Source organism: Rattus rattus, chromosome 10 (assembly GCF_011064425.1).
Source record: "Rattus rattus isolate New Zealand chromosome 10, Rrattus_CSIRO_v1, whole genome shotgun sequence".
Taxonomy (NCBI): Eukaryota; Metazoa; Chordata; class Mammalia; order Rodentia; family Muridae; genus Rattus; species Rattus rattus.
The window spans coordinates 7281489-7297174 of record NC_046163.1 but is presented as its reverse complement, the minus strand read 5'-3'; the positions used below and the strand labels follow the sequence as shown (position 1 = coordinate 7297174).

At 44.7% G+C, this 15686-nt stretch overlaps 1 pseudogene; it reads left to right on the top strand.

Moving 5' to 3' along the window:
- The first annotated feature begins 8151 nt into the window (after positions 1 to 8151).
- Positions 8152 to 11069, top strand: LOC116911554 (annotated as a pseudogene).
- The last annotated feature ends 4617 nt before the right edge of the window (positions 11070 to 15686 follow it).

Below are 15686 nucleotides of genomic sequence, written 5' to 3'. Positions count from 1 at the left end.
GGATTGGGAGTGATCTGGATTTGGCAGGGAAAGATTTGAGATGTTGAGGGGTGGGCATGATTGGAAAGTAAGTCTCATTTTTAACTAGTGCCACTGAGGGAGGATTGTGGGAGAAGATGATAGTGGCCAGTGATCTAAAAATTAGTTTTTTTGGATTCATGTATGAGGAGCTCAGCAGCTGCATATGTACAAGGTGCCTATCCTTGGTGGCCAGGCCTAATTTCTTTGCTAAGTATGCTGCAGGTGCAAAGGGAGGTCCTAGTTGGTGGCCTGGGACCCCAAGGGCATGTCCCTCTTTGTTACAGAATGGGAGAAGAGACAGGTTTAAGTCTGGGAGGTGTAGGGCTGGAGGCTAAAAGAGGGCCTGTTGGAGCTTCTGAAAGGGCTGTGAGAAGGGGTTTATGGGTTTATGTGAGAGGCCAAGGGCTCCCCCATATAGGGAGAGGACAAGGAGGACAAAAGAGGGAATCTCAGAAAGTAGGAAACCAGCTATTCCTGGGAATGATAAAATTTCCTCTTTGGTAGAGGAGACTGTTGCTGGAGAGGGAGAAGAAGAGACTGAAGGAGCTGGAGGAGAAGAAGGAGCTGTGAAGGAGCACAGTGCTCATTAGCAGGGTCAAGAGTAGTGGAGGACTCCTCTGGCTCAGACCTCATAGCGGAGGAGCGGAGTCGGTGACAGGAAGGACAGAGGGAAGGCATGGATCGAAGATAAGAGAATGCTTGAACACAGGAAGTCTCTGGTTCTCCAATCACTGGCAATAGTTGTAGAGTCCCTAATGATGTTGGGATCTAAGGCCCTGCTGGGTGGCCATATTGATTATCTAAGCAGTATTGAGGTCAGATGCAACTGCAAAAGCAGTTAAGTTTAGTGACCTTTAAGTTGGGAGCTAGATTGAGAGGTACGAAGTTCTCTAAGAAGCATTCTAAAAAGTCGAAACCAAACTGGAAAATAAAGCTTCACCCAAGGGAAAGGGTCAGAGTGGGGTCATTAATATCAGTCAACCATAGAATTAAAGACCATGGCTGGAGTATCTCTGCCTTCAATAACACCAGAGAGATGACCAACACTCCACAGACCACCCCCGCCCCATCCAGGGAAGTGTTTGTGTCAACCACTGTTGGATGGGGTTCCCGGTGATTGGTGAGCCAGAGGGTGAGCAAAGGGACTGGAGATAAGAGATAGCGTCCTGGTGTAGCTTAAACCCCTGAAGGGGAACATTCAGGTACCAGGATGCCATACCAAGTCTCTGCACCAAAGTTAGGGTTTTGTGGTGGAAGAGTTACCTTGGCAGACTGGGGCTAAGGAATGCCACAAAGTTACACCATGCAACAGACCTCAAGGGAGAGATCTGTTGGGGGGCGGGTATTCAAAGGCTGCCTCTGAGCAAGGATGGAGGAGATTGGCAGCTGGGGCTGAGTTGCTGAAGGTGGGCTGGGAGGCAGGCACCGGGAGCCCACCTGGTTCTAGAATGTGACTTGTTCTCCTTTTTCCCACATCAGTGCCAGGATTAACTGGAGTTATTGTCTATATGGTCCACTTTGCCCCTAAGCATTCATATTTTAAAATCCTAACCCAGAAGGTGACTGGATTAGGAGACAGAATCTTAAAAGAGGCAACTAGGTTACAGTATGTCACACACACACACACACACACACACACACACACACACACACACACACAGTTACATATGCAGTATGCAATATTCAGCTATACTAATTTTAAATTAAAAAAAATTTTAATTTTTTCACTTTAATGGGTAATGATTCTTCTGCTGCCACAAAGTGTTTTTGCCCTATTGGAGACACAGCCTAAAGTATACATTAAATGGAAAAATCTAGAAACTAACCAGTAGAAAATGCCCAATGTTCTTCTAACATCAGGGGAGGTTATGTTTATGTCTTTCCAGAAAATGAGCAAAATCCCGCGTGACTCCCACTGTGATGCACCTGACCAGGGTCGCTGATAAAATGTCCACAGGTGGCGGTGGCAGACCCATCAAAAGGACCCATCTCTAGAGGAAAAGGAAGCTGATAACCTGTGGAGACATCAAGACTTTAACTCATCAAGCCAAGACCTGGGGGAGACAATGAGGACACAGTTCTACTGACCCTAAGATAATGCTGTTATCTTTATTGACTATATATTATTAATATAGACTATATTGTTAATTCTCAGCTCGTCAGTGCAGAGTCCAAATGCTTTTCATCAGGGAGGATGGAAGGCACACCTCTAAGAGGAGATAGTATGCTAAGGGCCATAGCTCTAATAGGAAGTATGCTAAGCATTGCTTTTAGGCTTTTTATTATTATTATTATTAACAGTCCCAGGAATGATTACTGGAATACAAAGAGAGGTTTCAAAAATGGCCTGTATGACTAGCAAATTACAGCAAAACATATTAGCAGAAATTCATCCAGAGACGGGTGAATTGAAAAATCACAGTTTTATAAAATAGAGCTACTATAGATTTTTCAAGTGATTTTTTAAGTATAATCTTGGTTGTTGACAATTTGTTATGTATTACTTTAACGTGTCAGATTTTTCTCGTATCATCAATGGTCAAATTAATGATCTGGCCGTCATGGTTAGGACAGCTTCTCCCTTTCCCTGGTTCTCTATTAGCTATTCTTATAGCTTGTTATGTTTGAATGTGTTAGACCAGCCATGCAGCTATGCAGTCAATCTTGTTCCCTATTACAGCCCCAAGTTTCTCTTTAAAAAATAAGAAGAGGGGAGATACGAGTGCTCTAGAGGTTCTTGTGCTCACAGATAGGACTGGGAATGTAAAACACCCAGGGTTGTCCCTTTGAAGGGAGGGATACGTAACCTGGTTTCCTCCCAGAAGGCTGGGGTCAGATGTTGTTAATAGCCTGGGTACCTTGGTGCTATCTGTGTGGCTGAGACCCCTGACCCTTATCATGAACTTGTCAGTCTGTAGAACCTGTGTTTATGGAAGACGTCACATGTACTTTACAAAGAATTTTGATGTAGTGATGTCTTAAGCCTTACTGAGCACGTGGGATTGAACTATTTACCACCAGGAACATTTTCACCCAATTGTGCTATGCTTAAATATGCCTAAATGAATTATTTGAAGTCAGACCCCCAAAGTTTGAATTGGCTACTGAGTTGTGTTGAACTGGACTACTTATCTTCTTGCCTCTGGTAGGTCACTGCTCTGCTAGCCATGGTGGTCACAGATGGAGTATATGTAGTGAGACCACATGAAGGCAGCCATCTTTAAGGCAATGAAAAAGGCCTCTAAAGAAACAAACCATGCTAGCAGCTTGATCTTCCACTTTTACTTTTGAAATGGTTACAAAAGAAAAAACCAACAGATTTTTCTGTTAAGTCATCTAGAGTACAAAACTTAGTTATAGAAACCTTGGTAACTACTACACTTGAGAACTTGCTATAAATGTAAGGTTGTAGTCTCATTCCAATCAGAAGCTCAAGGGTGAAACCCAACAATTTCTTTTAAAGATTCTGCACATGATTCTTAGGCACAAGTTAAGTTTGCAGAGAGCTGGTCTGGTTGTTAAGTCTGTAAGCACTGGATGGGCCTGCATTCAGACCTCATCTACATGAACTACCGTGAATTTTGAAGCTAGCTTTATAAACTTGAATAAACTTAAACCTGGGTTTAAATTTCTTCATTTGTAAAAAGTATCTAATCTTCATCTCTTCTTTTGTGAATTCTTTTGTGAATAGTAGGCAAGGGCTCTACTATTGAGGTGTGTCCTTGACCTCTCTCTACATTTTAGGTTGCTATGGTGATAAATAAATCCATCTAGGTAGAATTAGAGGAGAGATTGGCACATGGTTAATTCTCTATACTGTAAAATATTATTATAGTAGGTAACATGCACCAACCTCCATCCTGTATTTTGCCTGTACATTTGTCTGGATCCTCTGAAACTGGAGTTAGAGATAGTTGAAGCTGCCCTGTGCTTGCTGGGAATCGAACCAGAGTCGTCTTCAAGAACAGCCAGTGCTCTTAACCACTGAGCCATCTCCCCAGCCCCCTCCTATTTTTTTCCTTATTATTTCCTGGTTGTGATTGTGATTCGGAAAATGTAGATGGTGCCAAGTTCTTTGGAGTTTATGCAAATAATGCATAGCGCACATTGTTAAAAGGCTCTCCATCCTCTCGGAAGGCCTATTGTCATCAATCTTATATCCTGTTCCCACGAGAACGTCCCCTCTTTTCTCCTCTGCGTTTTGCTGCATCTTGTGATGTTTAAGGCCAAGCCCTGGTTGTGATGCTTGCCAGGCACGCTCTGGCTTACACCTGAAGTCCTCTGCATCCTCCTCTCGCAGGATCGCTAGCTTCTCACTCAGATGGCTTTTTCTCCTTCTCCATTCGCCTGTTTGAGTCCACCTTCTTTAAAGCAGTTTCGTCTTCCGCCCACCTTCTTCCTGAGGCACTGTTTTACTACGCTGCCTTTGCAAGATCCTGGGGAATAGTTTCACTGGCTGAGTTTTGCTGTCCAGCCTTGTTTCTGTGTATTTGATTGTCTTTAGTGCTTTATGTAAGCTGTAAACACACCGGGTAGAAACAACTCAATAAACAAAGAATAGTAAAATGAATTGTAAAAAGTTATAGTCTCATAAAATAAGAATGGGAGGGGGGCTCTTTCCCAAACAGAAGTAAGCTGGATGTCAGAATGTCTGAGAACGTTGCATGGCTACTATTCCACCATAAAATCATTTCGGAGTCCCAAACTCGTTTTTGTAATTGTCTCCTGGTCTTTCACCTTCCACTTGCCTTCCTGGTCACTTGCAATAACCATTCCTTTATCTTTTTGCTCCCAAATTTCTTTGGGTTTCTTCCTAGTGCCCTAATATCTAACCAGGTCTTTTCCTGCTTTCTCCTTTTAAACCGTCTCCTTTCTAATGCACACCACAATATAACATACTTATACATGCCTTGCATAAGGCTACTGTCCAGAGCATAGAAAGTAGTCTCTTCTGGTCTAAGTCGTATTCAAAGCCATTCATAATTCACAGATAAACTGGGTTAGAGAAAATAATTATCCCAAAGTAAGAGAGAGGCTACAGAATTTAAGGTAAGTCATAATTCATCTGGCCAGACCAGAGATAATATCATTTCGTAAATCTCTATGGAACTCCAGCAATATCTGGGAATTCTGCAGAGGCCTTACAACAACCCCGATATATACACATACATAAATTAAATGTAAAATATAAAGCTTTTACATCTTTTAAAAGAACAACACACTGAAATGGTGGGGAATGATGCAATACCAAGACTCTCATGCTGTCTGGCTCTCGCTGGTCATTATTAGATTTCCTCTCATTGCTGAATGTTTTACTGGCTTCAATATAGAATCTTCTGCTCTTTTTGGTTCTTTTTGTGTGCCATTGTCACTGTTCATTGGTAGGGTATGGTTTTACCTCCATCTTGCTTTTGGGGTAATTATTTTCTCTAACCCATTTTATCTGTGAATTACGAATGGTTTCGAATATGACTTAGACCAGAAGGAACTACTTTCTATGCTCCGGACAGCAGCCTTATATAAGGCATACATTAAGTATGCTGTATTAATTTAAAATTTAATTCTACTTCTTGGTATCGATGGCACAAACTCTAGCTGGTTTTCCTTATTGACTCACTCAGTCTAAACACCGTTAAAGCACAGGGGCAGGAATGATGGCTCTGTTGGAAAAGTGCTTCTAGTGCAAACATGAGGACCTAAGTTCAGGTCCCCAGAACCTCTGCACAAAGCTGAGCTCTGCAGTATGTGTTTATAATCCCAGCGCTCAGGAGGTAGGGATGGGTGGAGCCTCAGCGCTTGATGGCCAGTCCTTCTAGCTTAAATGTAAGCTCCAGGTTCAGGAGAGACTCTACGTCAAAGGCTAAGGTGGAGAGATTGAGGAAGAGAGCTTGTATTGACTGATAGCCTCCACATACTCATGACCCCACGTGTACACCCCTCAACACATGTGCACACATATGCACTATACACAGGGAAAGAACGAAAGGAAGAGGAAGCTGCATGCACGAAGAGGATAAATTTCGTTCCTTTCTGATCACTTAGCTATGATAGATGATGTCTCCAAGATGGCCCCATGGACATCTCCTGAACCACTTTTTCTGTTTGACTGGATTATACTCTTTCTCTCTTGTTGACACTGGACTGGCCCATGACATATTTTGATGAACAGGATGCGGTCAGCAAGACTAGGTTAAGAATGTATTGGCTTTTATGTTTTGGCATGTTCTTTCTTGGAGTCAGCTGCTATGGCTGTGAGGAGTCTTAAGAGAGGCCACACAATGGAGAGCAACTCCAGCTGAGCTCCCAGATGACATGCATATGAGGTCAATTTTGGTGACTACTTGGCAGAGAACCAAACAGTTCTCCGTGTGCAGGAACTGCTGATCAGTCCACATAATCAGGAACAATGAGGAATTGCAGTTTTAAGCCACTGCCTGTTGAGGTGATCCATGGTGTCCCATGCCTGACTGGAAGCCCCCAGGTCACCCAACTCACAGCATCACCCTCAGACCTCTTCGAGGAGGAATGGCTTCCTTTCTAGGTCTTTAACAGTCACTTTTGACTCTTTCACAGAGTGGTTCAGTGACAATGAAAACGGCTAAGGAAGAATCACTATACTGTTAACAGCTTTTAATGTTTATACTGTGGTAGTTTGAATGAGAATTGTCCTATATATATAGGCTTTTGTATTAGAATACTTGGCCCCCAGTTGGTGTCACTGTTTGGGAAGATTATGGAAGCTTTAGGTACAGTCTTGTTGGTAAAGTAACTCATGACAGAGGGCTTTGAGGTTTTTATAGCCTAACCCTACTTCCTGTTCTCTCTCTACTCCTTGTTGTGGTTGAAATGTGGTCTCTCAGCTTCCTACTCTGCTCATTATGTCTTCCCTGCTGTTATGGACAGCTAGCCCTCTGGACAGTGTATTGGTTGGTTTTTGTCAACTTTACCTAGGCCTAAACGTTCTTGGGAGGAGGGAATTTCAACTGAAGAATGTCCTCCATCAGATTGACCTCTATGCAAGTCTATGAGGGTATTTTTCTTGATTGATGCTTGATGTGAGAGGGCCCAGGTCTTTGTGGGTTGTGTACCCCTAGGCAGATGGTCCTGTGTTGTATAAGAAAGCAGGCTGAGCAAGGCAATAGAAAGTGTTCCTCCCATGACTTCTGCTTTCCTGCTTCCAGGTTCTACCTGGAATTTCTGCCTTGGCTTCTCTTAGCGGACTTTGCCTAGGAATGTAAAGCCTTTCCTCTCTAAGTAGCTTACTGGCATTTTATCCCAGTAAAAGTAACTAATTCATACACTAAGTCAGGCACTATTATATTTTTAATATGCTTAATTTTTAGGCCATCTTTTTTGATTGATTGATTGATTGATTGAATGAATGGTGGATTGATGGATTGACTAGCAATTGTAGGTCTGGAAATTGAACCCTAGTGCTTAGTCCTGAAAGGTCATAGAAGGAATGAAGTGACATAGTTTCCATTCCTAGAACAGAGCCAGGGGGCCAGAGGCATGGGGCCTCCACAAGTGTTGACAGTTTCTGGGTGTGAGGCTTTTTCATGTATATAAAATATACATTTTTTAACTTCATGTTTCTCCTTTGGGAAATATTTTCCATGCCAAGGTTATCAGGGAATGTCCTCTCTGTCAAGGTTAATGATTCCATGACAATTAGAGCACAAATCTGGGAGGCCAGGGTGTGTCTATGTCCTTAGCAAAAATGGTAAAGGCTGTGACCTTCAGGACAGCACTTAAGGCTGTGGGAAAGAACTCTAAAGCATGAGTTCAAAAGTATACAAACAGAATTTCTCAACTATGCAAAATATAAGGATGCAATATGAATTATGTGAGGGGCTTCACTGACCTAAAAGAACAGAGGCAGCTGCACTGTGAGCCGGCTTGTCAGAAAGATACAAAGACAGACAGATCCCTGAGTTCAAGGTCAGTTTGGGACAAATAGAATTTAGGCCCAGGCATGGTGGGAGTAGTCTCAGAGCTGGATACCACCCAGCAGCATACTCATCTGCGATGTTGAGAAAAATGTGCTTGCTGTTTTTTTCTAGAAGTTGAGGGGCTAGGGTCAAAAAGTGCTGATTGGTGGGATAATCAAAAGGGAACCTGAAGGGGACGATGGAATTGATAGGTAAATAAAAGATCGGGCTTTGATCTGCAAGAACTGAACCATCTGGCAATCTTCAGAAAGCTGTCTCGAGCAGAACACAAGGCTGTCAGCTTGTACCTCACGACTGACTTCAAATCTTTTTTTTTCTTCTGCTCCCAAACACCCCATCCACAGACTCCTTCCAAGCCAAGGCTGGTCCTTGTCACCTAGGCCTTATACGTGAGCATTCTACCACTAAGCTAAAACAACTTTTTATGGACTTCATTTCGCCAATGGGAAAACAAAGCCATGGAGAGTCAAATAACTTGTTGAAAGTCCAATAGCATGGAGTGAAATCAGCATGAGAAACCCAAGCATCACACCCCAGAGCCACATGTCTAGCCACTGAGGTCCCAAAATTAGCTCTAGGTTAATTCTAAAGTGACTTAGGCGAATGAAGCATTACTTTTTAAAATTTATGTTGGTTGACTTAACAAAGGAAGGTTCTCTTTTCTTAAAATTAACTTATTTGAAAATTTTATGAATGCGAGTACATTATCACTCTCTTCAGATACACAGAAGAGGGGATCTAATCCCATTACAGGTGGTTGCAAGCCACTATGTTGGTGCTGGGATTTGAACTCAGGACTGCTGGAAGAGCAGTCTGTGCTCTTAACCACTGAGCCATTTCTCCAGCCCCCAAAGGAAGCTTCATAAGGTGCCAATGAACTCACTCACTTATTTCCATTCCAGGCTGTGCACCATGTTACCAGCAACGCTTAGGGGGCGTCTAAATGCTTGGCTATTTGTAAAGCCACAGTTCAGAGAAGGCTAGAAGTGACACTGCTTTTCCTGTGCCTGTCCACCCAGAATGCACTAGACCATGAGCAGGCATGGGGGTCCCAAAGGCTATCAAGTGAGATAGGATGCCTGTGTGTATGGGGATTGGCAGAACTTTTTATGTCTTCTCACCCCACCAATGAGGGGACTTCCTCTTCCTTAGAGAACCAGGGTTCTGGGCAGCCAGAGGCCGGCTACTCCATGCTACTTGCCATCCCTGCTATTCCCTTCCAGGTCCACAGCAGGTGCAGGCTGCTCTGTAGCTGCCTTTGCAATGTGGTACAGTTTTTGTTTCCAGTCTACTTGCTTCCCGTCCGTCTATCTGAAACTATCTGAGGAGCATCTGAGGTAGAGTTATAATACTCAGCAGGCCTCTGTCCTCGTGGTGCACTAAGAGTAAGGCCATCAGAAGCTGACTACCCTGAGTGGCCTCCATGTCTGATGTGTGGCTTCAGAGTTGGTTTACTTCTCTGAACATCGACTGTCCTTATCAGTATTTACTCTATGCTTGATTAGAATAGGAACGTCTGTAGCCAACGTCTCTGGCCCCATAGCTTTAAGTATAGCTTTCGAACGCAAGCTGCCAAGGGCCATCTTGGTGTTATTGTTCCATGATGCTCTCTTTCCTCAAGAAAAGACAACCGCCACTGTCTAACTTAAGAAAGTCTTTCTCGGGGCTGGGGATTTAGCTCAGCAGTAGAGGGCTTGCCTAGCAAGCACAAGGCCCTGTTCTGGTCCCCAGTTCCGGGGAAAAAAAAAAAAAAAAGTCTCTCTCTCTCTCTCCCGTGTGTGTGTGTGTGTGTGTGTGTGTGTGTGTGTGTGTGTGTGTGTGTCTGTGTGTGTGTGTGTGTGTGTGTGTGTGTGTGTGTGTGTGTGTGTGTGTGTCTCTGTGTGTGTGTGTGTGTGTGTGTGTGTGTGTGTGTGTGTGTGTGTGTGTGTGTGTGTGTGTGTCTCTGTGTGTGTCTGTGTGTGTGTGTGTGTGTGTGTGTGTGTGTGTGTGTGTGTATATGTGTGTGTGTGTGTGTGTGTGTGTGTCTCTGTGTGGGTGTGTCTCTGTGTGTGTGTGTGTGTGTCTGTGTGTGTGTGTCTGTGTGTGTGTGCGTGCCTGTGGTTGTTATGTATGTATACGTTCATGTAGATGTGAGCAGGTGCATGTGTATATAGTGTGTGGTTTGTGTATGGTCAGAGGTCCATGTTAGGTGTCTTCCCCAATCTCTTTTGAGATACTACCTCTCACTCAGCATGGAGTGCCCCTCGTAGGCTATCTGTCCAGTGAGTTCCAGGGATTCGCCTGTCTACACCTCTCCAGTGCCGGAGAGAAAGTTATATTTCAAGTTCAAGTTCTTTCTGTTTTTTTAAAATACTAGTTTCATGGCTGGAAGCGAGCCGCTGGCAGTCTGGTCTTGCCCGTCAGGAAAAGCCTAAAGATTAGGTTGTAAGAAAAACCGAAGCTGGGGGCTGGAGAGATGGCTCAGTTAAGAGCCATCTGACTGCTCTTCCAGAGGTCCTGAGTTCAAATCCCAGCAACCACATGGTGGCTCACAACCATCTGTAATGAGATCTGATGCCCTCTTCTGGTGTGTCTGAAGACAGCTATTGTGCACTTACATAGAATAAATAAATCTTTCTAAAAAAAAAGAAAAGAAAAGAAAAACTGAAGCTGTGTTTCGAAGACCCGTGTTACAGGTATTTCGTCAGTTTGTAAGACAGGAGTCTGAGGTAGCCAGCAGTCTGGTTCGTCAACGATCTCTGAATCGTGTTCAGTTACTTGGGCGAGCAGGTCAGGATATGTCGTGAGACAGATGGAGGGAAAAAACCCAGTCCCGATATTTTCTCTAGCGACAAATGAGATGGGGCGCTCAGGGGACGGTGAAGTATAACAAATGGGTGACGTCAGTCAAAAGACGACATGGCGCAGAATATCACTGTTTCGGGCAGGCCTCAGAGATGTGACTTATCAGTATGTGAAAAGGGGGGCTCGTGTATTTGTGGAAGGCAAAGTGGGCTATGGTGAATACATGAATGAAAACAACGTGAGTTGGCAAGCATAGCTGATAGCATTCTATTGCTGAGTGACCAGACAAGAGAAAAGCCACAGAACGGATGATTCTTCGTTGATCATTGTTTGGTGCAGTCTCCTTTGCAAATCGTGTACGGTCTATAGTTTAAAGACAAAATTAAATTTTTTTATATAAAAATATGATGGTTCTGTGTGTCAACTTGATAAAAGCTGGAGTTATCACAGAGAAAGGAGCCTCCCTTGAGGAAATGCCTCCATGAGAGCCAGCTGGAAGGCATTTTCTCAACTAGTGATCAAGGGGGTGATCAAGTCCATGGTGGGTGGTGCTGCCCCTGGGCTGGTGGTCTTGGGTTCTATAAGAAAGCAAGCTGAGTGATGCAGGGGAAGAAAGCTGGTAAGTAGCATCCCTCCATGGCCTCTGCATCAGCTCCTGCTTCCTGACCTGCTTGAGTTCCAGTCCTGACTTTTTTGGTGATGAACAGCAGTATGGATGTGTAAGCTGAATAAACCCTTTCCTCCCTAACTTGCTCCTTGGTCATGATGTTTTCTGCAGGAACAGAAACCCTGACTAAGACATGTGGTATAAAGTAGACTTCTATACATTTATAAACTGCATATGTCTAATCGAAACAGTTGTTTTAGTCACAGTTTTCCGAGACCATGATCCTCTTAAAGTTGGAAGACGGTTCCAAATGACCAACAGACTCAAAGGACAGAAGACCGAAAGCTAGACAAGAGTGTTCTTTTAAGCCTTCCAATGGGAGTAATTTGCAGGGCTCCCCTGACTTGCAGTGTACTGTAATGAATCCCGTTTTCCTAGCAGAGGACTAGTCTCTTGCCGGTGTTCTCCTAACCAAGCGATACCCTCTTTGTCCCTACTGGTACAGGTAATTTGGAAAGTCAGGACTCACAGATGTGAAGGCACTGTATACTCTAATCGTGGCTAACAAAGCCCAAGGCCAGCCTCAGCTGCACTTCTGTTCTAAGGAAGTCACCGATGGGACTTACCTATAATTACAATCCCTACTTGAAACATAATCCTCAGGATGACAAATACCTAAATTATGTCCCCAGACTGGCATCTGAGACAGAGCCCTAAGGGGCCAATGGTTGTGAGGGGTACATGTGGTTTTTTTTTTTTTTTTAGTCAGTGGGGATTAATAAGCAAAAACTGACATCACTCAGAATCTCAGGAGGGGCAAGTGTCCAAGAGGTAGTTTTGACTTCGTAGGTAATGACTTGTGCCCTGGGCCCTACAGTTTACGCCCGCTGTGTAGAATCAGCTGGCCACATCAACAGTTTTGGGATTTTGTTTGTTTGCTTGTTTGTTTTGTTTTAATTATTGTTGGCCAATGGAGTAAGTAAAGATTCTGCAGGGGCGAGGGAGGGAAATGCGATTTCCAGTAACTTAGGAGTTCAAGAGATGACATGACTCTCTCTGCCCTTGTCTCTCGTTAATAGATAACCCACGAGCTAAGGAGCGTACAACACAAGCCTCATGGAATCTGGGAATCAGGGAAACGTTTTGGAGCCACGGAAGTAGCTGAAGTAAACTGGGTGCACCTGTTCCTAGTCATGTCTTGGGAACACGTGAACTGCCGGCACAGGATGAACGTCTGTGAGTGTCAGTCTAACAACAAAACAAGCTTGGCAGTGGACTAGGGAAGTTGGCGGGGTGCAGGGAGCCGTCATCCACAGTAAACTTCAAGTTGCTGTCCGTCAGCCAGGAAAGCGAGGCTAAAACTTCCAGATGACTTTCCCCCCAGCCCCCGCTCCTTACGAAGCTGTTGTGAAATAAAATACAAATCCTTCCTGAATATTTCCAGCTTTCCTTCCTGGAGGAAGTTTTCAGTCAATGGGAAACAAAGCCTTATTCAAAGGATTAAAGCCGGAGTCATTCCATTGTGTAAGGCTTCAATAACACAGCTTTCCTTCCACGGGCAGAATGCTCAATTCACGAATCATCCCGAAAACAGGAAATTTTGGGGAAACACGTGCTTATGATAACAAACAAAGATCTGTCCTGTGGAATGGAGGACGGCTGTGTTTCCAGCTTAATTTAACAGCCCCACCCCCACCCCACCCCCATGATGCCTTCTAGGAAGAACACTCCTAAATAGAAAAAGCCGCATAACTTGTGATATCAAACTTCTCCACCCACCCCACCCCCAGCATTGCAGAGTAGGGGGAGGAAACATTCTTGGCCAATTTTTCAGTCTTGCTCCAAGGCAGTACCACGGAGGTAACAGATAGACTGAAATACTGTCTCTTGCCATTATCGCTGAGTCTCTGTTTCTCCCTCACAGTCTATTCAAACGTCCCTGGTCATTATTTAAGGGACAGAATGAGTCAGGCTAGCAGGTCTAGAGAGGATGCTGCAGCAGGGTGTGTGTCAGTGGCAGCTTCTAACCTCGAGGAGTGACGGAATGTTAGACTGTAGAAACAGATACTCTCTGGCTAGCAATGCCCATAGGCTACAAGGATAGAGTGCCGCGTCTGAACTGTTAAGAAAACCCACTTTGGGGCTGGAGAGATGGCTCAGTGGTTAAGAGCGCTGACTGCTCTTCCAGAGGTCCTGAGTTCAAATCCCAGCAACCACATGGTGGCTCACAACCATCTGGGGATTCCATCCCGGTGTGTTTAAGACAGCTCAGTGTACTCATGAATAAATAAAAAATCTTTAAAAAAAAAAAAAAAAAAAAAAAAAAGAAAACCCACTTTGCAGTTCCATCCCTGCTGCTTCTGAATAAACTACTGGGTGTGGTGGGGAGGGTGGCCCAGGGCTGCAGAACGTTTGCTGATCACAAGGATCAGAGTTTGGGCCCCAGCTCCCCTGCCTCACAAACGCTTGTACCTCCATCTCCAGGAGCGAAGACACTGTTTCACTTCTGCATGCACAGAGACAGCCACACAAATCTTTAAGAAGACATAGACCTGGGGTTGGAGAGATGGCTCAGCGGTTGAGAGCACTGACTGCTCTTCCAGAGGTCCTGAGTTCAATTCCCAGCAACCACATGGGAATTGATCCCATCTGTAATGGGATCTGATGCTCTCTTCTGGATTGTCTAAAGACAGTTACAGTGCACCACATGCAGAACATGAATAGATAAATCACTTTTTTTTTAAAAAAAATTAAAAGGAAAAGAAATAGACTTCTATGCTCCCAGAGGTTCTTTGTATTTAGATTCCTCATCTTCATGACAGTCCTTTCATCTGTATGCTAAAAGAATCATCCTTTAGGTTTATGGCTTCTTGAGAAGTAATCTTCTGCACCTACAATCCTTCAAAATCAGGCCCTACCTCCTCTCAGTTCCTTTACTTTCGTTGCTGCTTTGAGAAAGGGCCTCGTGCATCCTAGGCTTACAACCTGAGATGTAGCCAAGGATGAGTCTCGAGGTCCGCTCCTCCCTCTGCCTCCCCGAGTGCTGAGAGCTCAGCGTGTGTCACCACCTCCGGTCTGTGTAGTCCTCTGGTCTCTTAGCCCGATGTGGTGTCAGCTTGATCACTCTGTAGGAAGAGCCACCCCTGTGGACCTGTCCCCATAGTCCAAGCGTTTGAATAGATGGTCTCTAGTTGGTGGCTCTTAGGGAGGCTTAGGAGATGTGGCCAGGAGGGAGGGAGTACGTCACTGAGTGGGGGGGAGGCACAAGCCGTTTCACATTCCATCCCTGCTTCCTGTTTGTCATTTCAGATGTAAGCGCTCAGTTATTCTTGCTTCTCTGTTGTGATGGCGATGGACCCTTGTCTCTCTGAAACTAGAAGCCCAAAGCAAATCCTTCCTTGTAAAGTTGCTTTGGTCATGGGGTTTTATGTCAGCAGTAGAAAGGCAACAAATGCGGTCCCCTGCCCAGCCTTTCTACCGTATTACTCTGTTTTAATCATTACTTAAAACTCTGAGACGGGATCTGTGTTTCCTAGATTGTTCTCAGACTCACTGTGGAACTTGACGATCTGAGTCTGACACCTGCAACTCACACAGCAGAAAGGGAGAAACCAATCCCCAAGTTTGTCCTCTGACCTCCAAAGGAGCATGGGGACACCCCCCCACAGAGTCACACACAGTCACACACACACACACACACACACACACACACACACACCAAAGAGCACACCCCCACACAGAGTCACACACAGTCACACACTGTCACACACTGTCACACACAGTCACACACAGTCACACACAGTCACACACAGTCACACACACACACACACACACACACACACACACAGTCACACACACACACACACAGTCACACACAGTCACACACAGTCACACACACACACACACACAGTCACACACAGTCACACACAGTCACACACACAACACAGTCACACACACACACACAGTCACACACACACACACCCACACACACACACACACACACACACACACACACACACACACACACACACACACACACACACACACACACACACACACACACACACACACACACACACACACACACACACACACACACACACACACACACACACACACACACAGAGACACACACACACACACACACACACACACACACACACACACACACACAGTCACACACAGTCACAGACACACACACACACACAGAGTCAGAGTCACACACACACACACACACAGTCACACACACACACACACTCACACACAGTCACACACAGTCACACACTATCACACACACACACACAGAGTCAGAGTCACACACA